Source organism: Schistocerca piceifrons, chromosome 4, assembly GCF_021461385.2.
Source record: "Schistocerca piceifrons isolate TAMUIC-IGC-003096 chromosome 4, iqSchPice1.1, whole genome shotgun sequence".
Classification (NCBI taxonomy): domain Eukaryota; kingdom Metazoa; phylum Arthropoda; class Insecta; order Orthoptera; family Acrididae; genus Schistocerca; species Schistocerca piceifrons.
Window position 1 is genome coordinate 134,226,446 of NC_060141.1, and position 27,620 is coordinate 134,254,065.

Below are 27,620 nucleotides of genomic sequence, written 5' to 3' on the forward strand. Positions count from 1 at the left end.
TACTTGAGAGTGCAAGCGGTGTGTGTGTGTGTGTGTGTGTGTGTGTGTGTGTGTGTTAGAGAGAGAGAGAGAGAGAGAGAGAGAGAGAGAGAGAGAGAGAGAAAATAAGTAAAGAGATCCACATCGCTTCCACTTAGATTTGACTCATTCAGTGAATGTAAGCTAAATGGGACTCAAGTATGTTGTTTCAAGCAGCATGTCATGATTTTTCATGGTAACTGAGACAAGACTGCAAGGAATTTTCTTCTTGTCCTCGACAAATGTGTATATCTCCCACCTACTATGGAAGTATGAAATGATAATTAAGTGGACACCCTAGCTGCAAACCGGCACTGATGTACTTCATTGGGGGCATGTTGAAAATGTGTACCCCGACCGGGACTCGAACCCGGGATCTCCTGCTTACATGGCAGACGCTCTATCCATCTGAGCCACCAAGGGCACAGAGGATAGTGCGCCTGCAGGGACTTATACCTTGCATGCTCCCCGTGAGACCCACGTTCCCAACAAGACCACACCACTACATTCGTAGTGCGCCTAATAGATGTTTGCCCATCAAGTTGTCACCTTAGGTGGATATGTAATGCTGTCTTTTCAATAAATCTGTCATTTGCTGGACAATTATTGCAGACAGAAATTTCCTGTAATATCATCAAGATTGAAGTTGCGCCAATGTTGCAAACAAACATGGCAATCATTCCTGTCATTGGTAGCTGATGTTTGTGCTCTAAGCACGAGTAACACTGCAGGATTCAAGAAGACCTAAACAGATTCTCTTATCTGAAATGCTATGGTGCAGCAAGTAAGTTAAGACAAATGCTTAAGGCTCTGTGAGCCCCGCCATGAGATTGCAATCAGTACCTATTTTGAAATTTTTGACATTCCAAGAGAGATTAGTTGCAGACTTTCAACTGTGCAGTGGCATTGATTGACTTCAATAGAAGGTAAGCATTTGAATGATATTAAACACATAACACTTTAATTGAACACACAGCAAACAAAATATGACTGACAAAGAGATATTATAACAACACTACACGAAAAGAGAGGGACATATGAGTACATGTTAATGTCATACACAATCCATAATAATGCAACACAAATGAAGATGAATGATTAACTCTCAACTTTTTCCTGAATTATTTTTCTTCTTAATTCTTCACTTTACGAGTCAGTGGTTTAAGAAGTATCTTAGAGCTCTCATTACATTTTCATATGACAGTCCTTTCTACATGTTTTTGAAATAACTTTATTCCAAGTTCAATATGTATCTCGTTTCGTGTTGTTTTTCTTTCACAGGTATTCTTAAACGTTTGTATGTCAGCTTGATTGTTGATACACAGTTCTGTTGTTTTATTCAAACGAGAGATTTCAAGTCCTCCTCCAAGTTATCTTATACTGAAGAGATGACAGCTCAGCAATTCACTTTAGCTGTTGAAGTAGCCACCAGATGTTGCTTTCAAGCATACCTATTAAAGAGGTGCTCTCAGAAGATGACAACTTCACTGGTAAAACATTCATTTTACATCTACATCAATACTCTGCAATCCATCTTATGGTGTGTGGCGGAGGGTACCCCATACCATTACTAGTCATTTCCTTTCCTGTTTCACTTGCAATCTAGTTGAGGTATGACCGCCATAAGCAGAATCATCATAAGAAAGCAGTGTTAAGCTTACATTAAAAAATATATCACACTTTGCAGTTCTTTTTAGGCACCGAGAAAGTGTTTCACATTCCCCAGTGACTCAACACTGTTTTATTACAAAATTTGCTTAATTAATTAACAGCAAATCTGATGTTTGGATGAGATATTACTGTTAAGGTACACTGGACCCTATACGGAGTCTTGATATGGTTCTGTCCTCCCTAGTGACGTACCATTCACGAGATTTTCTTAATTTGTCCTCTTTCCCTGTTCCACAGGTGTAGCTATTTGACTTAAACTATCAAACTTGAAACATATAAGGATTTTCTCCACATGCACTCACTGTGAACTTATTTTAATTTTCTTTTCCAGATATGACATTTTAATCTTGAAATATCCAGCCAATGTTATTTAAAATTTGTAGTTCAATCTGTTCAAATCTTCAGTAATTCTGTCTGTCTCCTTTACAATAACTAATACATCATCAACAAACAATCCATACTAGCACAATAATTGCAAAATGAACTTTGTCACTTAGTAGAGTTACTTTTGCAATTATAATACCAGTATTTTTTTTTAAAAAAAAAAGCTTAAAATTTTTATTACCTACCTCAATCCCTTAAACAGGACAAAATGCAAGTATTATACCTTTAGATTTATTTATTCCTATTCAAGAATTTTCAGCAGCATATTTAACCCCTTTCTGTGCCAAATTTAGGTTAAGTCGAGGATAGTGTAAGTCGGTCTGTCTTCTGGTATTATGATCACGAATGTCACTGCTGTTTTTAAATTGGTCCAAGTTGTTGAGAACAAATTTCATTACTGAGTAAATGTACTGTGAAGCTGTTGTAAGAATTCCTAACCTTCTAAAGAGATGCCTACAAGATGTGTGACTATGAGGCCCCCCACATTATTCTAACCACTTTCTTTTGAGCAGTGAATACTTTTTGCCTAAGTGTTGAGTTACCTCAAATTCTTATTCTGTATGACATCATAGAGTGAAAGTACGCAAACTATGTTAGCTTGCTAATTTCTATATCCTAAAAATTAGCAATTATTCTGGTTGCAAAAGATGCTGAACCTAGTCATTTTAGGAGATACAAAATACAAATTTTCTAATTAAGATTCTCATCTATATACACTCCCAAAAACTTAGTATGCTCTACCTTGGCTACTGGCTTCCGTTGATGAGTTATATTTATTGAAGGAACTGTACAACTCGCAGTAGAAAATTGGATGTACTGTGTTTCTCAAAGTTCAGAGCGAGCCCATTGGTAGAATCAATAGCTTTTCCAAAGACTTTATTTGTATCATTTTTTATTGGAGTTTCTTTTACTGGATTAATAATAATGCTCATATAATCAGTAAGCTTCTTATTTCAGATAAGGAGGGAGGTCACTCACATACACTATGTGATCAAACGTATCTAGACACCTGGCTGAAAATGACTTACAAGTTCGTGGCGCCCTCCATCAGTAATGCTGGAATTCAATATGGTGTTGGCCCACCTTTAGCCTTGACGACAACTTTTACACTTGCAGGCATATGTTCAGTCAGGTGCTGGAAGGTTTCTTGGGGAATGGTAGCCCATTCTTCACAGACTGCTGCACTGAGGAGAGGTATTGATGTCAGTTGGTGAGGGGTGGCACAAAGTCGGCATTCCAAAACATCCCAAAGGTGTTCTATAGGATTCAGATCAGGACTCAGTGCAGGCCAGTCCATTACAGGGACGTTATTGTCATGTAACCACTCCGCCATGCCACAGGCTGTGCATTATGAACAGGTGCTTGATCGTTTTGAAAGATGCAATTGCCATCCCCGAATCACTCTTCAGCAGTGGGAAGCAAGAAGGTGTTTAAAACATCAATGTAGGCATGTGCTGTGATAGTGCCATGCAAAACAACAAGGGGTGCAAGCCCCCTCCATGAAACACACGACCACACTACAACACCACTGCCTCCGCATTTTACTGTTGGCACTACACACACTGGCAGATGATGTTCACCGAGCATTCGCCATACCCACACCCTGCCATCGGATCTCCACATTGTGTATCGTGATTCCTCACTTCACACACCGTCTTTCCACTGTTCTATTGTCCAATGTTTACACTCCTTACACCAAAGAGGCATCATTTGTCATTTGCCAGCGTGATGTGTGGCTTACGAGCAGCCGCTCGACCATGAAATCCAAGTTTTCTCACCTCCCACCAAACTGTTATAAACTTGCAGTGGATCCTGATGCAGTTTGGAATTCCTGTGTGATGGTCTGGAGATGTCGGCCTATTACACATTACGACTCTCTTCAACTGTAGGCGGTCTCTGTCAGTCAACAGACGAGGTCAGCCTGTACGCTTTTGTGTTGTACATTCACCTGAACACGTTCGAAGTCCGTGAGGTCCGGGGAGCACCCCCTTCTGCTCTCTCACAACGTCTAATGACTACTGAGGTCGCTGACATTGGAGTACCTGGCAATAGGTGGCAACACAATGCACTTAATATGAAAAAGTATGTTTTTTGGGGGTGTCAGGATACTTTTGATCATGTAGTGTACATCAAGAACAGAAGGGGATCCATGATTGAACACTGTGGAACATCTAATGTAATTTCATCCCAATCAGATTAAGTGGGAAACTTCCTTAAATCACTTAAGCCATATAAAGAAACTTTTTGCTTCCTGTTCTGTAGATATGACTTAAACCACTCATATCATCTTTCATTTATACCATATAATTGTAATTTCTGTAACAGACTGTCATGGATCACACAATCAAACACTTTGGATAAGTCACAGGAAATTCCTATTGGTGATATTTTACTATTTAAAGACTCTATTATGTGGGCAGTGAAACTGCACATTACTGTCTCAGTGGAACAGCACTTTTGAAATCCAAACTGTGATTTACTAAGTATCCCATTACTGCTAAGATGGCTAACCACTCTTGAGTACATTACTTTCTCGACAATTTTTGAAAATGCTGTAAGCAAGGATACTGGCCAGTAATTATTGACATCTGTGGTGTCCCCTTTTTGTAGAGAGGCTTAACAATGGAGTATTTTAACCTGTCTGGGAAAATACCTTGAGTTAGTGTTGCATTACAGATGTGACTCAGAACATCAGTTTTAACTGCACCACGTTGTTTCAATATCTTGTTACAGATGTCATCTACTCCAACATAACATTTATTTTTCCAAGATTTAATGATTTTCCTTATTTCACAAGAGGTTGTTACACAAAAATTAATCTGACTAATATTTCTCAAAATTGACTCTCCCATGTCCTGCTTGACTTTTTCTTTTGAACTATTCTCACCAATTTTTTCGCCAGCACTTAAGAAATGGTTGTTAAAGACATTAGCTACTTATACTGTTAGTTAAGATGGTCTCATTCTCTTTAATAATAATACTAATGTAGCAATGCAAGGGGTACCGAATTTGTCGTAAAAGTCAGTAAATCACTCAGTGGACAGTATTTTTCAGTACAGATATTTCGTTAATTCCAAGCAAGTGTTGATTCACGACGTCATTGTCCAGACACAAATTGACTGTAATCTGAATCCGTTTTAGCAAACTAATAGTTTCTCTCAGGCGATAAATTTTATTGATTATGAAATACAAGTTCTTTAAGTTTATTAAGAATTGGAAATATTTAATTAAACATTGCAAGCCATAATTTATCCGTTTAATATAAAGGTGTTTTGATTTTTGTATGCACAAAAAAGAGTGAATTTATGTGCGGGTTTTACTCTGAGAAGAGTTATCACTTAGAGTGCAAAAGTGTGCGTGTACAGTTCACTGACCTGTGCAGTGATTTTATTTTTTATGATTTTGACTCGGATGGAGACAAGTCCAGTTCCATTTAGACTTCACGTGAGGTCACATTATTACAAAAGAGTCATTCAGCCCATTAGGGAAAACTGAAACTTGCATGCTCCATTTGATATACGTTACATGCCAGTGCGTGATCGAGCTGTCCTGTAAATTGCATATAGTAGTTGCAAATGCGCTCTGACTTAATGCACTAAGTTGGAAGTTAATTTTGAGACAAGTACCGATTTTGACAAAAATGAACTGAAAGTTTATTTAAAATATCGAAGTTCAGTTTTAAATGAGACACATATCAGCTTGTTGATTACATTGCCTAGCAACACTTTAATGCAGCTTAATTAATTTATCAGAGCAATTTGCGGCGCAGTAAGTCCCGTTACACAAACACAAAATGTTACAGTTGACCACATGAGGGAGATTTTTAAATCACCAACTGTTGCGTAACTTCATTGTATCACTACAGAACTTGTTATATCGTGTCTCTCCATGAAGAGATTTCAAGAAGCAGGGACAAACAAGAAGAAGACTAAAAGAAGAGGCATCGGTAAACTGCCTTCCCCAGTGGTTGCTTTTCCCGTCTCTCTTCTAACAACATTCCATACTGATTTCATTTTACTGCCAGAGCTGTTAATTTCATCTCTAATATACATATATTTGGATTTTCTGGCAACTTTTCTCAGTATGTTACAATAATTTTTATAGTGCAAAATTACTTCTGGGTGTTTACTAATTCTTGCTGCCTCTTCTTTTCTGTTCTTAAGACACTAATACCTGTAGTGACCCAAGATTTCTTTGAAAACTGTTTGATGTTACATTTAGTAATTTTTTTTTGGGCAACAGTGTTCAAAAAGGGATCTACCGGTAGCATCAACTGGAACAACACACATGTAAGATTTTGCCAGTTTCTGGAGCATCCTGTTCAGCTCGGTGTTAACCGACAGCAGTGTTTACCCAGGGGTGATCATGGTGCTGAAAGACCTCCACAAACCCCATGTATGTGTGCCCTGTTTCTGCTCCTATTTTGTTCAGGTCACTCCAAATATTATATCTTGGATTCATAGCCAGTCTGTTTCCTGCTCCCTCAACTATAATTACCTGATCCTCCACCTCAAAGTCCCTGCATAGCTGACCTACGTTTTCTGTCACCTGGCTAAGGCTAGCACTTGGTTTCGCAAAATCTGTGACCTGGTACCCTTCACCTAATTTCTCCTGAAGCTTCTGGCCTACACCTCTTCCATGACTGCTACCTAGAAGCAGAATTCTTCTTTTCCTATTCTGATTTGATACCAATCTGTCTTTTTCTTGAAGCTAATATTCTGCTTCAACCTACATTCAACTACATCTGGATGAGGCCCTTCCTCCACTAATTCAGACAACAAGCCAAACTGAATAACTAACGCAATTTCTAAAGTTTTTTCAACAGCTTCTATTTTCCGCCCTTTACTTGCTACCTCTTCGCAGCGCCCATCTCTTTTTCCTCCCTAAGTCTACATAATTCCAAATTCGCGTTTTTTAATTCAGCCTTACGGGCACAAATATTTGCCTCCTATTCAGTGACAGAGCAGAACAAAACTGGGTGGGAACTGAACCCAGAAAAAACTTTGTTCTTTATACAGTGACGCTAACCACTTGACCAAGAGCTGTTCACGAAAATATGAGCGCAACTGTTATAACAGTTGCTCGACGCTTAGCGACTGAAATGTGACGGGTTTGTGACTGATATTAGAATGGAATATGGATTAAACACGTAGAGGATTGTATAAACATTGTATTCATTATGTTGAATCGTAATATGTGTAACACATCATACAATAGAAGCATTTTCACTTATGTGATAATATTCAAAAGTCAAAGAGTGAATATCTTTTATAAAGAGTAAATATCTTTTTTAAGAGTAATTATTGATCAATATTTCGAGTTATATTCTTCAAATCAATAAATATGTTGTACTGCACACTTTCTAAACCAGCATATGTTTTTCCTTAGCTTTAAATCTTCCTGCAAGTCGAGGAAGTGGCTTCAAATAAAAAGACTTGCATCACGCTCCTGAACATCCCATAGGGGGTCTCCCAGCCAATAATGCCATACGCACAATTGAGTTTACTGATACTACACGAAATCAGTCTTGGGTAACAGGTAGATACAACGCTTATACAATCCTCAACATATTTCAACCATGCCAATCCATACTTCCATACTAATATTATAAATGTGAAAGTATCTCTGCCTGTTACATTTTCATGACTAAACCACTGAACCGATACCCATAAAATTTCGTGCGAGGTAGTTTGAACCCTGATAAAGAAGGTACGCCACTTTACAAACTGTGTAGCACAAGATATATATACATTAAAAGAATATTACGCAAATTAAGGAAAAATGTTTCCCTTTTAAACTTCATCATATTTGTGAAAACACTTTATTTGTCGCAAATTGTGTGTGTTGTACTTGCGATCTCGTTCAAAAATGGCTCTGAGACTATGGGACTTAACATCTATGGTCATCAGCCCCCTCTAACTAACCTAAGGACATCACACAACACCCAGTCATCACGAGGCAGAGAAAATCCTTGACCACGCCGGGAATCGAACCCGGGAACCCGGGCGCGGGAAGCGAGAACGCTACCGCACGATTGCGATCTCATTATCGTGTTCTTGTCCGCAACGAGAATAAGATACGCGCGACGTATAATTCTTGCTTAACACTTTATTTAGACAAGAAGTTTATTTTAAGTTGACATAATAGCAGGAAGAACATTATGAAACTTTCCAGTGCAACCAGTTTTTGGTGACTAAGTGAGGAAAACAGTAACAGGAATACTAAAAGTTAAAGCAAATTATTAAATTCAAGCAGCGCGCGCTGCAGCAAGGAGAAAGTAGGCTCTCTAGGAGAAAGCGTCTCACAGCTCTCCTGGCGGTCAGTGCGCGAACCCTTTTGACATACGCCGGCCGATCAGCTGATTAACTGTTTCATATTACGCCCGACGTCCCTACATATTCATTGATATGTTCTACACAATACGATTCAAAATAATCAATACAATACTTATTCGATTCTCAACTTGTTCAATCCATACTTCCATACTAATATCACTATTATCAATTGAAAGAGTAATTCACTTTGTTACGTTTTCACGACTCTACTGCTGAACCGATTTTGGTGGTATTTGGTAAGCAGAGAGATTGAACGCTGAGGATGACCATAGGTTACGGGAGAAAATTGTATCTCTCTCATATCATTAACATTTTTAAATATGGTACACGTTTGTGGCATACAAATGAAGCTGGAGACAGTGTCCATAGATTATTCCGTGACAGTGCAAATCTGATGTTATCGCGCGCGTGGTTTATGACATTGAGTTGCTACACCACCTGGCACTGCTGGAGAGTTTTGGCGGAGGTACAACAACAAAATAGGCCGGTAAGCCCGCGAGCCATATTTCAAACTACACTATCAGGGTCGCAAAGTCCGATTTAGCGCATAGTTCTAAGAGAGCTCAAGCTACAAAAGTCACTCAAATCCAGCAAACCTGAGAGCAACATCATGTCTGCCGGAACTTGGATACAGAATGTCAGGCTGCCTTAACAGGTACAGAGACATTAAAAAAGTCAATATTTCCAATATATATATATATATAAGCTTTCATCATGTCCAGTCTCTTTCTTTGACTGTGTGAAACAAGTAGAGGTGGCACAAAAGAAGAACTCCGATTGCACGGGGGGGGGAATAGAATAACAAGATTTCCAATGTGAAGAAATAGCATACCACTTGAATAATAAAAAAAAATATTTTAATGCAACTATTGTGTTGTTTCTTCACATCGGCATTCTTCAGAAACAGTAGCTGAAAGAGATGAACAAATACCTACATGACAAGATTGGTCTTTGCCGTAGGTGGAGCACGTAACAGGAAACGCTGACGCAATCGACTCTCGGCGCTACCAACAGAAACTGCAACGTTGACTTCATCACGTAATTTTGACACTACAACTGCTAATTTCCAAGAATGATTGCCTATCGAAGTCGAGGGGTCCAAACGATACATATCGAGCGCGCGATCGTAAATGTATCATGCGACTGCGCTAGCGGGTGTTCTGATCAATTATTTGTGATGGTCATTTTTTTCTGTTTTGCATCGTCCCCTTAGTTGCTCTAAATTACATACATCTGCGAATTATTCGTGAGTTGCTACGGAAACCCAGACGACTTACGTCGTTAGTGAGTTCGATGTCTGTTGTACGTGACGTTTCTTCGGCGGATTCTCTCTCAAGGAGGAATCTAATTCCATGTTTATCCAGCGTAGAAAATTGTTAAGACTTTTTCGAAAATATGGAATACTACCAGACGAGGAGAGAAGGGACTGTGTAGTCTGTGGTGTTCGTAAGAACAGTTTCGATGCTGAAATAACGTTACACTTTCATTGCGGACAGTGTGGAAAACGAACGAGTTGCAGGACGAATACATGGTTCGACTCATCCAAATTATCCATCCAGACCACTGTAATGACGACAACACCGACGACGAGTAAGGTAAGTCGTGTCCTTTGCAGTGACAAGTATTCTTGTAACGGTTTTCTTTTGTCATTATAGTAGTGACCAACGTAAACATACTCGTAACGCCCGCCACCAGCGTCGCATTATCGATTTACGATCGAACGCTCGATATGTATCGTTTGGGCCCCTCGACTTCGATTGGCAATCATTCTTGGAAATTACCATTTTAAAAATATCAACAGTGCTAGTCAGAAGCCCATCGCAATTTAGATGATGAGCATCAGGTGTGTGTTACAACATTCAAGACACTTGAACACTCACATGTTCAAGATGGCGGCTACAGTAAAAGTTAAACAAGTGTCCTTCCAGAAAAACAAATTTTGCCGTAAAAAAGAAATCGTGTGAAAATTGTAAGGACGAAATCAAGAAACTGAATGAACGCATAACAAGCTTACAGTTCATAATCGGCAGTTTGAAAACGGACATTTCGAAAATACAAAAAGAAAATAGTGAACTGAACACGCTAAAACTCGCGCGAGATAGTTCGCCCGTTACGGAAAAGTGGTCAAATGTAAAGTGCAAAAACAGCAAGACCAAAGTGCAAATTCGGAAAACCTGCGAAAGTTACGCAAGCTTTGTGCACGAAAACACATTTCGAGTACTTTCAACCGCCGATAGTGAAAATGGAACTTATAGTTCGCATGAACGATGGGAAAAGCATAAAGGCACTGCGGGGAATAAGGTAAGAGAAGAAAATTTACTGACGCAAACAACCGTGAATGAGGTCAATGTAAATGTGCCGACCAAAATTGTGCCGAAGTGTTTAGTGAAACAATACAAAACCATTCGCACACTGTGATCTCCAATAACAGCAAACGGTTTGTGTTTTCAGACAGCCATGGTCGTGGACTTGCGAGTAAACTAAAAGAAACAACTAAAACATATTCGTGTGGTACAGTGAAACCGGGAGCCCCACTTAGCGAAATTAAAAAAAATGACCGTAGCCGCAGAGGCAAAAAATCCGCATGATAAAGACTTCGTTGTACTTCTGGGAGGCGCAAACGACGTCTACAAAAATGAAACAGCGAGTGCAACGCGCGATCTTAAACAGTGTCTGAGGAACCTCACTCACACTAACGTAATACCTGTCAATATTCCGCATCGCTATGATCTTGTAAGATGGTCATGTGTTAACAGGGAAATAAAAAGTGCCAACAATCAGTTTTTCAAAAATCTGCAGACATTTTAAAAACGTGATATGCGTTGATATAAGCAGTATTGGACGTAGATTCCACACGCAACACGGACTTCACCTGAATGGCTTGGGGAAAGAATATCTGACAAGCCTGATAACCAAGGTAATAAAAAACCACAAAAATATATTCAAAACCAAAACGATAATTGCATCGCCATCGCCTGACTCCATAACGAAAACACTTCAAAAAAAGGTAAATGCATTAGAAACATCATCAGCACCAGCAAAACATGTAAAAAAAAGACGAAATTTTAACAGAAAGAACAGTGGACATCGATTTCAACGACAAAAGAACTACTGTTCCTCATCATCCAAATATTATTTTAGATGAAAATAAGAAAAACGAGAAGACTCCAAGTTCACAAGGAAACAGCAGCAGTGGCAGAACCAACATTTGAAGCTTCAGAAACAGCATCACCATCAACAACAAAAACAAATAGAAGGCTGTTGGACAGAAGAAATGCTGAGCCGCCTCCTCATCTCAACGATTTTTTGTGTGTGGGCCTGAAGAAAAAGAAGGGACAACAGTAGGTAGTGTCAAGCGTCTCCTCTCTCCTGTCTCAAGACGGACTCCAATGGATTCTCAGTCAGGTAACAGCACTAATAGAATGAAAAAGCAAGAGGAAGGTATCTCTTTCTTCCATCAAAACATAAGGGGCCTCTTAAACAAAACAGATCAACTTCTTTTTAACATTAGTGAAAAGGACAGTATAAATAATGCTTAGATTTTGTGCTTAACTGAGCACCATGTTACTGATAAATGTGCCTTGCCACCTATAGTAAGTTAATAGTTCAGTAACGTACTACTGTAGGGAAAGTAAAGATAAAGGTGGAGTAGCAGTTTATGTTAAGGATAGTGTAGCATACAAAGCTATAGATATTAAGAAACATTGTGTGGAACAATTTGAGGCATGTGCCACAGAAATAATAACTAAATTTTACCCAATAATAGTGTTGGCTGTCTACAGGGCTCCTTCGGGTGACATAAAAACTTTTCTGCATTCAATGGAACTACTCCTGTCAGGGTTACTTTCAAAAGCAAAGGATATTGTAGTTTTAGATGATTTCAATATAAACTTTATGACAGAAAATAAGAATAAAACAGACTTTGAGATTGTGATGACCTTACATAATCTGACATCAGTAATAAACTTCCCAACAAGAATTACATCCGAGTGCCAAACCATGATAGACAACATTTTTTTAGATGTAAGTAGACATCAGAATTATATTGTCAGGCAGGTTATAAGTGGGCTTTCAGATCATGATAGACAAATTCTTGCTCTTTATGATGTTAATTGGTTCAAAAAAGAATTTCCTCAATGGAAATTCATAAGAGTAATGAATGAAGAGGCAAAAGGAACTTTCAACCACAGCTTGCAGCAAATGGATTGGTCTTTAGTATATAGCCATGATGATGTTGATACTAAATTTAACTGTTTTATAAATGAATTCTGTGCTCTTTATGAAGAAATATTTCCCAAGAAATGGGTCAGAAACAGTGCTTCCAATTCTGTAAGTAAGCCTTGGATTACAAAAGGTATAAAACAGTCAAGTAAAACCAAAAGGGAAACTTATGCTGCAATAAGATTCTGTAAAGATGTAGAAAAATGGGACACTATAGATTATACTGTAAATTTTTGAAGAAACTAGTACGGAAATCAAAAGCCCTTTATTATGGGAAGAAAATAGATAATTCTAATTTTAAAAAATGGAGCATTGTAAAAAAAGAAACAGGAAGAGATACAACAAGCAAAGAAGATGTAAATAAAATCAGATATGAAGGGACCCTAGTAGATAACCCCAAAACGGTGGCTGATATTTTTAATAAACACTTCCTATCAGTAACTCAACAGATTGGTTGCAAGCCCAATATTGATGAAGCTGTAACTCTGTCAAGCAGTATATTCAAACACAATTTCAGAAATGCACCTTAATCCCATCACTGTAGAAGAAATTCAAAAAAATCATCATGTCTCTAAAAAGTACGAACCCTGCAGGGGTTGATAATATATCTAGTAATTTATTGAAATATTCTTGTGTGTGGATAAGGGACATTCTCTGTCATATTTTCAATGCTTCCCTTCAGAAAGGTGTTGTTTCCAGTAGACTTAAGTATGCCATTGTGAAGACCTTGTACAAAAAGGGCAATGAAGCTGAACTAACTACCTACCTATCTCTTTGCCGACAGCTTTCTCCAAAATTCTAGAAAATCTAATACATGTAAGAATTACTGATCGTTTCCTGAAGAATGGAGTTCTCAGCAAGAGCCAATTTGGCTTTCAAAAGGGCCGTTCAACAGAAGACGCAGTCTACGCACTTGCAAATGAAGTCCTAGAAACCCTTAATGAAAAAATGCTAGCACTTGGTGTCTTCTGTGATTCATCCAAAGCGTGTGACTGTGTTTATCACCAGATTCTCTTGCAAAAAGCAAAATTAGTAGGAATAAGTGTTGCAGGCAATTGGCTGCAGTCGTACCTCCAAGACAGAAAACAAAAAGTTGTCTCGAATAGCTCGGGTGGAGTTTGTGACGCTTCCTTAGATTCTGAATGGAGTTCCATTACATGTGGAGTGCCTCAGGGTTCAATTCTTGGGCCACTATTATTCTTGATTTTTATAAATGATCTACCATCATGTACAAGCCTGCCGTGTAAATTAACTTTATTTGCTGATGATACCACAATTTTTATGAGCAGTAGAACAGACAACAATCTTCAGGAACACATTAATCACATACTCTCAGATGTGGTTAATTGGTTCAAGGTGAATGGCCTCTCATTAAATTCCACTAAGACCAGCTTTATTCAATTCTGTACAAAAACAGAAAAAGAGAGAGAGATAAGTGTGACATGTGGTAATCAACCAATAGTATGAATGGAAACAACAAAATTTCTTGGAGTGCACATTGACAAGAAAATGAACTGGTCTTCACATATTATTGATCTCTGTAAGAGGCTTAGCTCTGCTACCTATGCTTTACGGGTTGTCACTACATGTGTTGAACCTAACACTGCAAAAGTGGCATACTATGACTATTTTCATTCTCTCATTGAGTATGGAATTACTTTTTGGGGCAACCAGCCATTAGCAAGGAAAGTGTTCATTGCACAGAAGCAAGCTTTAAGAATTATTTGTGGATTGCGTCCAAGAGACTCGTGTAGAAATAGTTTTTGTAAACTTAAAATATACACAACTACATGCCAATATATTTTTTCTCTCATGCGTTTTATTTGTAAAAATATAGAGATATTTCAACCAAACAGTAATTATCATGAGCATAACACACGGAGGAAGAATGACATACACAGCAAGCTCAGAAATTTGAGCTTGGCACAAAAGAGTGTCCACTAAACTGGAGCAAAACTCTTCAATGCTCTTCCTCCCGAAATAAAGACAGAGATTCATAACAAGAGTAAGTTTAAGAAAGCACTAAAAATATTTCTGCGAGAAAAAGCTTTTTACAGTCTAGATGAATTTTAACTAAATAAATTTTAATATTATATAATACAAGTTGACATAATGCCACTAAGAATGTTATTTAACCTGAGCTCTGTATCTGTGTGTGCTCTGTATCTGTTTTCTGTAGTGTTTTAATGATTCTAAGAAAATATGTATTTTCTGTTTTGCTGTCCAAAGAATTTACTGTATAATTTTTTTTATAATTATGTACTCAAATTTCTGTATATGCTATAAGATTATCAGATTGTATTTGTAAAAACTGACTCGTTCCATGTCCTTGTGTATCCAACACAGTTGGACCTATGGAACACGAAATAAATCAAATCAAATCATTTAAGGGGAACCGTAATGATGAAAATGACAAAATTAAGGTTTTTTTTTTCATTACAAAATTATTTGGAGTTTTCTGAAAGAAACAAATCAAGTTTAACTCTTGTAAGTGTGTTTTTCATCGCTGCAAAGTTGACGCGCCGCGTAAACGTTTGTAGCGACTTTGTGTGTCACCTCTGACGGCGCCGCTCGCTGGCTGCTAGTAGAGAGCCTATACAGGCTCTCTAGCTACAAGCAGGGTATTTTTGCGTAATTAGTGTTTTATTTTCCAACGTTGTACGGCTTTATCTCTGTGACAAGTGACTGTTCATATCGGTAAACATAAACGCTATACCTGGTACAGCGTTTTTTACACCGTGTGTGTTGACTTGTGGAGTTTGCTTTGTGTTGTTTAGCTGTTCAATTTTGCATATTTGATGAATTTTGCTCATACCTGTTTTACGTATTTGATTTGTGGATATCAATATGCCCAGTTTCAGCAATCGAGTGTTTAAGAAAAGGCACAATGAGTGGAAGAAGAAATCTTTTGTTGTTCGGAAGGGAGATGCTGCTTGGACTGCTTCACCGACTACTCCAAATGAATGTGATAGAACTTCTTCCAGCAAGAAACTTTGAGACAGCAAAGAAAAATTTGAAAACTATGAAAGTGTCAGTAATGATGTGAATGAAATAATCAACATTTCCTTCCCCTCAAATATTTTGAAACATAACGTATTATGCCAAGTTTGCAAAGAAAGAAGACTGGAACTGAAAATAACTGCACACATTTGTTTGGCATGTAAAACGTTATTGAAGTGTAGTGGTAATAGTGGAAAGAAGGTGTATGATAGACTAGTGTATGGCTTACATTGCATTGGCAAGGGCAGTGCTGCAGGGACAATGTTATGTGGAATTATGAACTTGCCAAAACCACCAACGAAGTTTGGATTTTATAATGGATTGGTGGGATCTTCTGCTGAGATATTGCTCAAGCAACAATGAAGAAAGCAGTTGAAGATGTGATAGATAATGGGAATTGTAGAGATTTAACGGTTGCTTTGGATGGATCATGACAACATTTAGAGGCCATAAATCTCTAAATGGAGTTGTGACAGCTATCAGTGGAGACAGTTGCAAAGTAACTGATGTTGCTAATCTCTCAAAACATTTTTGATGTAAGGGCAATACCAAGGATGAACATAGTGAGAGTTGTGAAGCAAATTTTCACGGCATGAGTGGAGCGATGGAAGTAGAAGTAGTGAAAGCAATTTTTTCCAGATCACAGGAGTGGTATAATGTACGATACACTAACTATCTAGGAGATGGTGATTCTAAGGGATGTAAAGCTATAGAGCAACTCAAACCTTATGGCAATGAAATTCACATTAAAAAACAGGAGTGCATTGGACATGTGCAGAAGCGCATGGGGGCTCACTTGCGCAAACTAAAGCAGATATCAGGATCCCAAAAGTTTAGTGATGGTAAGACCCTTGGAGGAAGAGGAAGATTGACAGATGAAGCAATTGATAGATTGCAGAGGTATTATGGATGTGCAATTAGACAAAATAAAAGAAGCATTGAGCATATGAGGAGAGCACAATGGGCATTATTTTTTCATACTGCATCAACAAATTAGCACCCACAACATGCATTGTGCCCCACAGGTGATGACTCATGGTGTAAGTGCCAATCAGGAAAGGAATATACCCATAAAACAGTTTGCCAAATGCTGTAATTGATGTAATTAAGCCCATATTCAGAGATTTATCACAGCCAAGTTTATTGGAAAAGTGTCTACATAAAATCCAACTGAAAGTGTAAATAATTTAATTTGGATCAGGATTCCCAAAAGAGTGTTTCTACAGATAAAAACATTGCATTTTGGAGTGTTTGATGCAGTGGCAACATACAATGAAGGAAACATTATCAAATATGATGTGCTGAAACGTTTAGGACACAACACCATTTCCACAATGCGCCTAATTGATGAAGCAAGATGAAGAGGTGCAGGAAGAATAGAGAAAAGCCTACAACATGCAGCAAAAGGGAAGAAAAGACCAGTGAAAAGGAAACTAACACTGGAAAAAGAAGAAGATGCTTCTTGTGTCTGTGTATGTGCGGATGGATATGTGTGTGTGTGTGCGCGCGCGAGTGTATACCTGTCCTTTTTTCCCCCTAAGGTAAGTCTTTCCGCTCCCGGGATTGGAATGACTCCTTACCCTCTCTCTTAAAACCCACATCCTTTCATCTTTCCCTCCTTCCTGATGAAGCAACCATTGGTTGCAAAAGCTAGAATTTTGTGTTTATGTATGTGTCTGTCTGTGTTTCTATCGACCTGCCAGCGCTTTCGTATGGTAAGTCACATCATCTTTGTTTTTATATACAGGGCTATTCAAAAAGAATGAACAGATTTCAAACATTCATTGCTTCCAAACTATGGAAGATAGAAACACAATTTCAATATTCCTGGAAAGATAAAAGTTCAAATTTTTATGCATTCAATGTGAGCACCATGTGTTACATGACAAATATGAAAGCGGTGGCTCATTTCCTGCCACACCTGAAGCAGCTGATATCGTAGCCTTTCAAGAGTGTTGGGCATACAGGTGATAAAAATGTGATGTTTTACATACCCCCCCCCCCCCCCCCCCCCCCCCCCCCCGATAAAAGCCACAAGTGTGAGGCTTGGGATGTTACATTGGAAGGAGGAGGAGCAGAAGATGAGCATCACTGGTGCCTTCCCAGGTCACGAGACCTCACACCTTGTGACTTTTACCTGTGGGGTTACGTAAAAGAACATGTTTTTCTCCCCACTATGTCCGACACTCTTGAAAGTCTGCTTTATCGCATTGTTGAAGCTGTGAATTCAATAACGAGAGATGAGCTGCTTCATGTGTAGCGGGAAATGAGCCACCGTTTTGATATTTGTCGTGTGACGCTCACATTGAATGCGTAAAAATTTCAATTTTCAATAAATGTTTGAAATGTATTCCTTCTTTTTGAAGAGTCCTGTATAATTACAAAATATAATGCATGCTTTCAGATTCGACATACAGCAAAATAATACAAACAGATTCATTATGTACCAACATACTGGCACTGTATACATTTCTTTATACATATGTCTCTATACCACTATATACTCAGATGTGTCATAAAATTACTAGGTTACTTACTCATCATCATCATCCATCATAACAAAACTACTGACATGCTAGCAAAGCAGCAGGTAACAGCAAGTGCTATAATAATGCTTCTGTCTTCAATGTGGTACACACAATAATCCAAATGTCACTAGAAAATTTCTCATTCCAGTTCTCTGGAGCTTATTTTAGACCATGTACTCTCTGAAACTTCCTGGCAATGTGCCAGACCGAGACTCAAAATCAGAACATTCACCTTTTGCAGCCAGGTGCTCTACCAACTGAGCTACCCAAGCACGACTCACGGCCTGTCCTCACAGCCTTAATTCCACCAGTACCTCGTCTCCCACCTTCTCACATACTCTCTTCTTCGGCTTACAAACTATTTGCACCTTCATTGAATCAGTCAGAATGATTCTTGCAAACCTCATCTTGCACATCACTGTATAAAAACCAGTCTTAACATCAAAAGTTATTTCCATTTTATTTGTAGCTGAAACATTAAGGTGTAATCTCATCAGAGGGTGCATGGAGGAGAATCTACGAAGGTGTAACAAGGATTGTGGCATCTACATACAATCATACAGCCGCACAGCTCTGAAATCTCTATCAGCCCCTGCAAAAAAAGATCAAAGATTGTTGCAGAATGGCATGAATCACTTGTGGGGCTAGGGTAAACCAAAAGCATACACTTTTTGTAGGTCCCTTGTCACTCACTCAGGAATTAGTGGTAATGAACAAGCTGATAGGCTGGCCACGACAGGAGACACAACTCCATCTGTCAAATCAGAAGCTGTCTAGACCGTAACTAAGGCAATGGTAAAATGAAATCTATGTAGCTGTATTAGGAGCCAGCTTACAGAATACTGGGCTAAGATACAAAAACGAAAACATGGCAAGCTAATAATGCCAAAGCCACATTTTAAGACAAGTTCTGCAATCCTGGTATTGAACAGGAAACACATCAAACTCAAGGTAGGGCTAATAATGACCATGGTAACTTCAGAAAGCACTTGCAGATGATGGGCATAGAGAAAGAAGCTCATAAGTGTATACCAGCAGTAAGGAGGATGAAACTGTACTATATTTAATCTTTCAGTGTGAAGCATTAGAGGCCAAAAGACACTGAATATATGGGTCATTAATTCCTGAAAACCTAATAAAGAGTCCCCTACTATTTTTTAAGGTTACAGGCTGTTTTTATTAGAATGACAGAGAGAGTAACTGAACAATAAGCTCATCTTGGTTCAGGCAACAGCAGGCTAAGAGCACCATTGCTTTGTCTCCCTGTGTAAATCAAATCACAAGGAGTAATCTAGTTCAATAGTAGCATGCCACATGACTAAAAGTTTCTTAATAGTGAATTCTGTCATCCTAATCAACATTTCTTGCAGCTAATGTGGCTTTATAATGTCCGCCTTGCTTTTGACACAATATCCAGTGATTGGTTCAAGGTTTTATATTCTTTGTAAGTTTTACAATACTCCATGTTTCAATTTTAATGAGGATTTTTATTCATTAGGCATTGCTTTATACCAGTTTTTGTCTTTCAGGGAGAAACTGAAATAATGCCTTCAACTTCTCCTTATTGTTTTAAATTTCAGTTGAACCTGGAAATTTTGATCTTCCTTCACCAATGTTATTAACATTATCAGATGAGTGTCACCAAATTTAATATATTCTTGCAAATCCACAAAATTAATAATATTGTTTGACCTGTGTCAACTAGCACAACAGATTTTAGCTACCCACGTAGTATGAAATAGTTCTATGCTTGCAATATTAAAGATAATCTAAAATTCGTATGCCTTTGTAGCACAATCAAAAACCATTACAGAAATGACCCTGCATCACACCCTAATTATGCACGGCAGTCAGTATAACCAATTTTAGTTTCAAATCATCTCAGCAATGTTGATTAATTTTGATACCTACTGTTACACTGAGTGTCAGCCTGTCTTTGGCTTCCAAATAGTGTTGTCTACTGTGGTATGGCAATCAAGCCATTCTAGTTCACAATATAACACCCACCGAAGATCACATTCAACCACTCCAGGTTAACTGACAGTAAAAAAGGCAGAATGAGAAATATTTCCACACTTTATGCTTTTAAGGCACTTGGATTTTCTTTTATTCCATGAAACAGGTATCAGATATTTAGACAAACTGTTCAGACATTCTGATCACTTTTGTGGCAGATTTAATATTATGGGCCCAGTCTACTACAGGAGTGTCAAAAATCTAATAAAAAGTTGGTAACTTCGTATTTTTTGTTACTTTTTTCCCAAATTTAGGCACGAAAGCTATCAGATAATTTGAAACACAGATATAACACCAGAGATCACAATCTTGAGCACCACAACGTAAAACATTGTTGGTGTTACATTGAACTTTTTGAAGATGCTTGGATGCAAAAACGTAGCCAAACCATCATTCAATTAAACAAGAAATTCAATATTTTTACCATAAATAACAAAACGAGCAGGCAGTAAATAAATACTAATTCTGCTGTGGCTGTCACAATGTAAAACAGAACACAGCATTTGCAAATAGTGAATTCTTGGACAAATACTTGCTCGATGTTGTCAAAATGTTCTGTTCAGACAGCACACAGTATTTGAAAGTATAAGCTTATTCAGAAGAACAATGACGTGCTGAATAAATTAACATAGAACATGATATTTCAAACATTTTGTAGCTGTGAAATCAGCAACCATGTGTGCAATTACATACAATGTAATAATCAGGCAACCGGTTGCACAAAATTTTTTTAACCAGGTTTCGATTGTTCTGAGACTATCGTCATCAGAATGGTAAAAGTTACATGAAATCACGTAACTTTAAAATTTTAGAAACAATGTTCTCGTCAAATGATATGTTTGTGTTCCATGAGTCAATAATAAAAATCATACTTATACATTTACCATTCTGATGAAGATAGTCTTAAAACTATCGAAACCTGTTTAATGTGTTAAAAAAAATTGCGTGCAACCAGTTGATTGAATATAATAACATAGAAAACATTGGTATGTTTGTACAAGTAGTCTGGTTGCTATTCTCTTTCACGGGATTAAAACACAGACCTAACTGGCATTGTGCAGATTGTTACGGCCTGGCTCCTGAGAACAACCATATCTGAAATGGCAAAGCTGGTCAGCTGGTTGCGTGCTACTGTGTTAAGCATCTATGGAAGGAGACTTGCCCACTCTGTAAAGCCACAAGTGGTAATCTGTGACAGATGTAATGACAGAATAAAATGCTGGTGCAAGCACAAGTGTTTTGGAATGCACCATTCAACACTCATTATTGAAGATAGTGACCGGCAGCATAGTGCCCCTACATGTTCCCATGTTGACCCAACAAAATTTTCAATTACAGTTGCAGTGTGCACAGAATATTGAAGTTGGACCCTAAGTTGGTGGAAACTTATCGCCTGGTCAAATAAATCAAGTCTTGTTACACCAGATAAAGGTTATGTCCCAATATGCCACCATCGAGGCAAAAGGCTGCTTGAAACATGTAGGCCTACTCCGACATGGACACAGGTCAGTGGGAGCAGTATTATGCCACGTGGACATGTGATACGAACTGAAGGCATTACAGCAGCTGTCTACATTATTACAGACTACCTCCATCCCTTCATGTTTTAAGTCTTCCACAGTGGAGACTGCAGCTTTCAGCAGTATACTAACTGTGTCACAAGGCCAGAATAGTGCTGTACTGGTTTGAGGAGCAAGAGAGTGAATTCATGTTGATGTCTTGGCTGCAATTTGATCTAATGTGTGTGTCCCTAACCTACCCCAGTTATCCAATGAGTGAAAAGGAACCTACAATTTAATGTGAAATCTGAATCACATGTTAGTTCTGGCGATTCCTCACAGCGTTGAGAGCTGAAGGCTAGATTAAAAGACAGACTGAAAAATCCAAGGTCCAACCAGTATTCAATCCCACGACCTTCTGGTGTCCAGTCAAGTGCTTTACCACTAGACAATCAGGCGTGACAGATCTAAAACCAATAGAACACATGGCAGATCTAAAACCAATAGAACACACGGCAGATCTAAAACCAATAGAACACACGGCAGATCTAAAACCAATAGAACACACGGCAGATCTAAAACCAACAGAACACACCAGGGACGCAAGCAGGCACCACCTCCATGCCGACAGACCACCATCCCATAATTTACAGGTCTTGTGTAACATGTATGTTGTCAAATACTCAGGGAAACCTACCAAGGACATGGCCATTAAATACCAAGCAGAATCACAGCTGTATTGGAGGACCAATATGCTTCTAAACCAATATTTACGTTTTGACTCACAATGTAAGAATTTTTGTTTTGCAATGATTTTCATTTTTCCTTTCTTGTTGACACCATGGAATACTTTAATAAGTCACATTTCATTATTCAAAGCAAAAGCAATCTCATCCACAAATCATATTTTGTTATGGACACATTTCAAAGAAAATCAGATCTGTTTCAATACAAGACAAGGAAAGCTAATTTAAACTGTTGCTCATGTTAAGCTTACAGACACTTATGTGTCAGTGAAGCAAACGACGAAGATGTGCGATTCACAAGATGGGTTTTCATGGTGCTTCAGAGTTTTGACAAAGTCTGTTAAGTTCACAATTTTGCCAAACTGATTTACCATAAAAGTGTGGTGTGCATTTGATAGTCTTTAACTCAAGCTGTTGAATTTAGTGTGCTGTAAAACACCTTCACTTCTGGAAATGTCATACACTTCTTCAAATTGTTAAGCAAAGACTGTTTCCAAATTAAAGGGGTTTTGTGATGGGACTAGCTGGCTGAGAACCCAAAAGTTTTTCATCAGATCAGGACATACTTTATAGACATACAAATCTAAATTTAAATAGATGGAAATAATGTATGAATGCATGCTTTTAAAGCGATATCCATTGATAAAATGCTCTCGGGTTACACACATCGAGTGATTAATTGCCCATGAGCTTTCAGCAGAGATCTCCTCTGTCATTGTTAATTGGTTGACTGTTGTCTGAATGCAGCCGCTGTGTTTATTTACCCACGCTGCCGTAAGTGACATCACTGGTGCCTAGTCCTGTGGCACGTATGGCAATGTGTTGGCTGCATGACTGCTGCACCTCCAACTCCCCGACCACAGGATCTCGGGCCATACTCAGTTGCAGTCCACCATTTTGTCCAATACTTTCATCTCTATTGCTTAATGTATTACGCTATCTCAGAAGCCTTTGGTTGGTTTAATAATAGAAATATCATCGAATGCAATTCGGTGTCTGTCTTCCAGTGCACGTTCTGCAACAGCTGATTTTTCAGGATAGCGTAGGCGGAAACACCTTCCATGTACTATGTGATGCTGTTCAGTAGTATGCACAGTTGGACCAACATAAAACTGCTGACACCTACACAGTATTTTGTATATGCCCTGTGTTCTGTGGGCTATCATCATCCTTCACAGGCTTCATTAGTTACCGAATCTGAAGACTGTACCAATTTTATGTTTCTTCAGGAACCAGCTAATCTTCCCTATTATTCAGCTGCAAAACAGTAAAACACAATCTTCTTCATGTCTTCTTCAGAGCTCTTCTGCTTTCATGGCTTACCAGAAACGGCTTGAGAAAATTGTTTCTTGTTGTAACCGTTTTCCTTGAAACTTTAAGTAAGTGGGTCAGTTCCCTCGGCAGGTTTTCGGCATGCGAGATTTTTTTTTTTTTTTTTTTTTTTTTTTTTTTTTTTTTTTTTTTTTTGGGCGCACAAATTCAATGGTCATTAGCGCCCTGACTACTCTAAGAATGCACCGCGAGGCACAAGTTGACAACAACAACTAAAAGGGAAAACACAATAAAAGACAGACTGACAGGCATAGGATTAAAAAACATCATCAAATGTCCTTAGCAAGGTTTGTCAATTTGATAAAACAAAGAACACGAGCAGCTGCTCGTGGGTCATTCGCTAAAATGGCATCTAAAGTATTAGGCAGGTTAAGATCGAGGCGCAGTGTGGTAAGATCTGGACAGGACATTAAAATGTGTCTAACCGTCAGCAAGTGCCCACATGGGCAGAACGGCGCCGGCGCCGCCGTCAGCAGATGGCGATGGCTGAACCGGCAGTGTCCAATTCTTAACCTTGCTAAAACGACCTCCTCCCGCCGAGAAGGGCGTGAGGAGGACGTCCAAGCCACGGGAAGAGGTTTTAAGGCCCGAAGCTTGTTGTCGGTAAGTGCAGCCCAATCAGCATGCCACAGCGACACAACGCGCCGACAAATGACCCTGCTAAAATCGGACGAAGGGACACAACAAGAAGCTGTCTGAGGCTGGAGGACCGCAGCCTTGGCTGCGGCATCTGCAGCTTCGTTCCCAGGGATACCGACATGGCCAGGAACCCACATAAAGCTAACCGGTGTACCGACGTCCACCAGCTGCTGAAGAGAGCGTTGGATCCGGTGTACGAAAGGGTGAACCGGGTACGGATCACTGAGGCTCTGGATGGCGCTCAGGGAATCTGAGCAGATGACATAAGCAGAATGTCGGTGGCGGCAGATGTAAAGAACAGCCTGGTAGAGGGCAAAGAGCTCAGCTGTGAAGACCGAACAATGGCCATGGAGCCGGTATTGGAAACTTTGTGCCCCGACAATAAAGGAACACCCGACCCCGTCATTGGTCTTAGAGCCATCTGTATAAATGAAAGTCATGTCGATGAACTTCGAACGAAGTTCCAAAAAACGGGAGTGGTAGACCGAACCGGGGGTGACCTCTTTTGGGAGCGAGCTGAGGTCGAGGTGAACGCGGACCTGAGCCTGGAGCCAAGGTGGCGTGCGGCTCTCGCCCACTCGAAAGGTTGCAGGGAGTGAAAAATGAAGGTGTTGAAGGAGGCGACGAAAGCGAACTCCAGGGGGTAGCAAGGCAGAGACATACAACCCGTATTGAAGGTCAAGAGAGTCGTCAAAAAAGGAACGATAAGACGGATGGTCGGGCATTGACAGTAGCCGACAGGCATACCGACAAAGCAGTATATCGCGCCGGTAGGTGAGTGGCAATTCGCCAGCGTCAGCATGAAGACTCTCTACGGGACTGGTATAAAATGCTCCGATCGCAAGTCGTAAACTCCGATGTTGTATGGAGTTGAGGCGGCGTAAGATGGATGGCCGTGCAGAGGAGTATACGAAGCTCCCATAATCCAGCTTGGAGCGGACGATCGACCGATATAGACGAAGTAGGACGGTTCGATCCGCTCCCCACGACATACCACTGAGAACACGGAGGACATTTAAAGAACGGGTACAACGGGCGGCCAAATATGACACATGTGGAGACCAGCTAAGTTTCCTGTCAAAGGTAAGGCCTAAAAATTTGATTGTCTCCAAGAGTGGGAGAGCAACGGGACCTAGTCGTAAGGACGGTGGGAGAAACTCTTTCTGGCGCCAGAAGTTAATACAGACCGTCTTCTCGGCAGAAAAACGGAAGCCATTGGCGACACTCCAGGAGTAAAGACGGTCAAGAGAACGCTGAAGACAGCGCTCCAGGACACGTGTACACTGCGCGCTGCAATAGATGGTAAAATCGTCCACGAAAAGGGAGCCTGATACATCAGCTGGGAGGCAATCCATTATTGGATTGATCGCGATGGCGAAGAGAGCGACGCTCAAAACTGAGCCCTGTGGCACCCCATTCTCCTGGCGAAAGGTGTCGGACAGGACAGAACCCACACGTACCCGAAACTGTCGATCCATTAAAAAGGAACGAATAAAAAGAGGGAGGCGACCGCGAAAGCCCCATGTATGCATGGTGCGGAGAATGCCCGCCCTCCAACAGGTGTCGTAAGCCTTCTCCAAATCAAAGAACACAGCCGCGGTCGGGCGCTTCCGCAAGAAGTTATTCATAATGAAGGTCGACAAGGTAACCAGATGGTCAACAGCAGAGCGGCGCCTGCGAAATCCACATTGTACATTGGTAAGTAGGCGTCGAGACTCGAGCAGCCAAACCAATCGAGAGTTAACCATTCGCTCCATCACTTTACAGACACACCTGGTAAGCGAGATAGGTCGATAACTGGAAGGCAAGTGCTTGTCCTTCCCCGGCTTGGGAATCGGGACAACAATAGACTCGCGCCAGCATGCGGGAACATGTCCCTCAATCCAGATGCGATTGTATGTACGAAGAAGAAAACCTTTACCCGCAGGAGAAAGGTTCTTCAGCATCTGAATATGAATAGAATCAGGCCCTGGAGCGGAGGACCGTGATCGGCCAAGTGCGGTTTCGAGTTCCCGCATGGTGAATGGGGCATTATAACTTTCACAATTCGAGGAGCGGAAGTCAGGTGGCCTAGCCTCCTCTGCCTGTTTGCGGGGGAGGAAGGCAGGGTGGTAATGAGCGGAGCTCGAAACCTCGGCGAAAAAGCGGCCGAAGGCATTGGAGACAGCCTCAGGGGCCACAAGGACTTCATTCGCGACCTTCAAGCCAGAAACTGGGGAGTGGACCTTAGTGCCAGATAGCCGGCGCAGGCTACCCCAGACAACAGAAGAAGGAGTAGAACTGTTGAAGGTGCTTGTGAAAGCTGCCCAGCTGGCTTTCTTGCTTTCTTTAATAATACGACGACACTGAGCACGTAATCGTTTATAATTAATACAATTCGCCACTGTAGGGTGGCGTTTAAAGGTGCGTAAAGCACGTCGACGAGCACGTAAAGCGTCTCTACATGCTGCGGTCCACCAGGGGACCGGTACGCGACGAGGAGAAGAAGTAGGGTGAGGGATGGAATATTCAGCAGCAGCGAGAATGACTTCCGTGAGGTGTGCGACCTGACGATCGCAGCTTGTGAAGGTTTGATCCAGAAAGGTCGCCCTGGAAGAGAAGAGCCCCCAGTCTGCCTTGGAGATGGTCCAACGAGAGGAGCACGGAGAGGGAGTATGCTGCAGGAGATGGATAACACACGGGAAGTGGTCGCTCGAATATGTATCAGCAAGTGCATACCACTCAAACCGGCGTGCAAGTTGGGGAGTACATATAGAGAGGTCTAAATGGGAATAGGTATGAGATGTGTCCGAAAGAAAAGTAGGGGCGCCAGTATTGAGGCAGACAAGATTGAGCTGGTTGAAAAGGTCTGCTAACAAGGAGCCCCTCGGGCAGGATGCGGGAGAGCCCCAAAGAGGATGGTGGGCATTGAAGTCTCCTGTTAACAAAAATGGTGCAGGTAGCTGAGCAATAAGTTGCGTCATGTCTGCCCTGGTAACGGCAGATGACGATGGAGCGTAAACGGTACAAAAGGAAAACGTAAAAGTGGGGAGAGTAATGCGGATGGCAACTGCCTGCAGGCCGGTGTGCAACGTGATGGGATCGTAGTAAATATCATCCCGGACCAGCAACATAACCCCTCCATGAGCTGGGATACCTACCACAGGGGGTAGGTCAAAACGCACAGAGGTGTAGTGTGCCAAGGCAATTTGATCGCATGGGCGTAGCTTCGTTTCCTGGAGGGCTACGACG

The 27,620-nt window shown here is 40.2% G+C and overlaps 1 protein-coding gene and 1 non-coding gene across 5 annotated transcripts in view; both read right to left on the reverse strand.

Annotated features, from left to right (window-relative positions):
* LOC124795251 (tubulin epsilon and delta complex protein 1-like) overlaps nt 1-27,620 on the reverse strand; it is a 133,607-nt gene that overhangs the window by 40,455 nt on the left and 65,532 nt on the right. Inside the window, exon 1 of one of the 4 annotated variants that reach the window (XM_047259191.1) lies at nt 9,344-9,434. The exons of the other annotated variants lie outside the window; for them this stretch is intronic. The gene's annotated coding sequence lies outside the window, so the exon portion shown is untranslated. Of the gene's footprint in view, nt 1-9,343; nt 9,435-27,620 lie in introns of those variants that run through there. 4 annotated transcript variants of the gene reach the window in all.
* Trnat-ugu lies at nt 368-442 on the reverse strand. The gene has a single exon. It is a non-coding gene; the product is annotated as a tRNA-Thr (tRNA).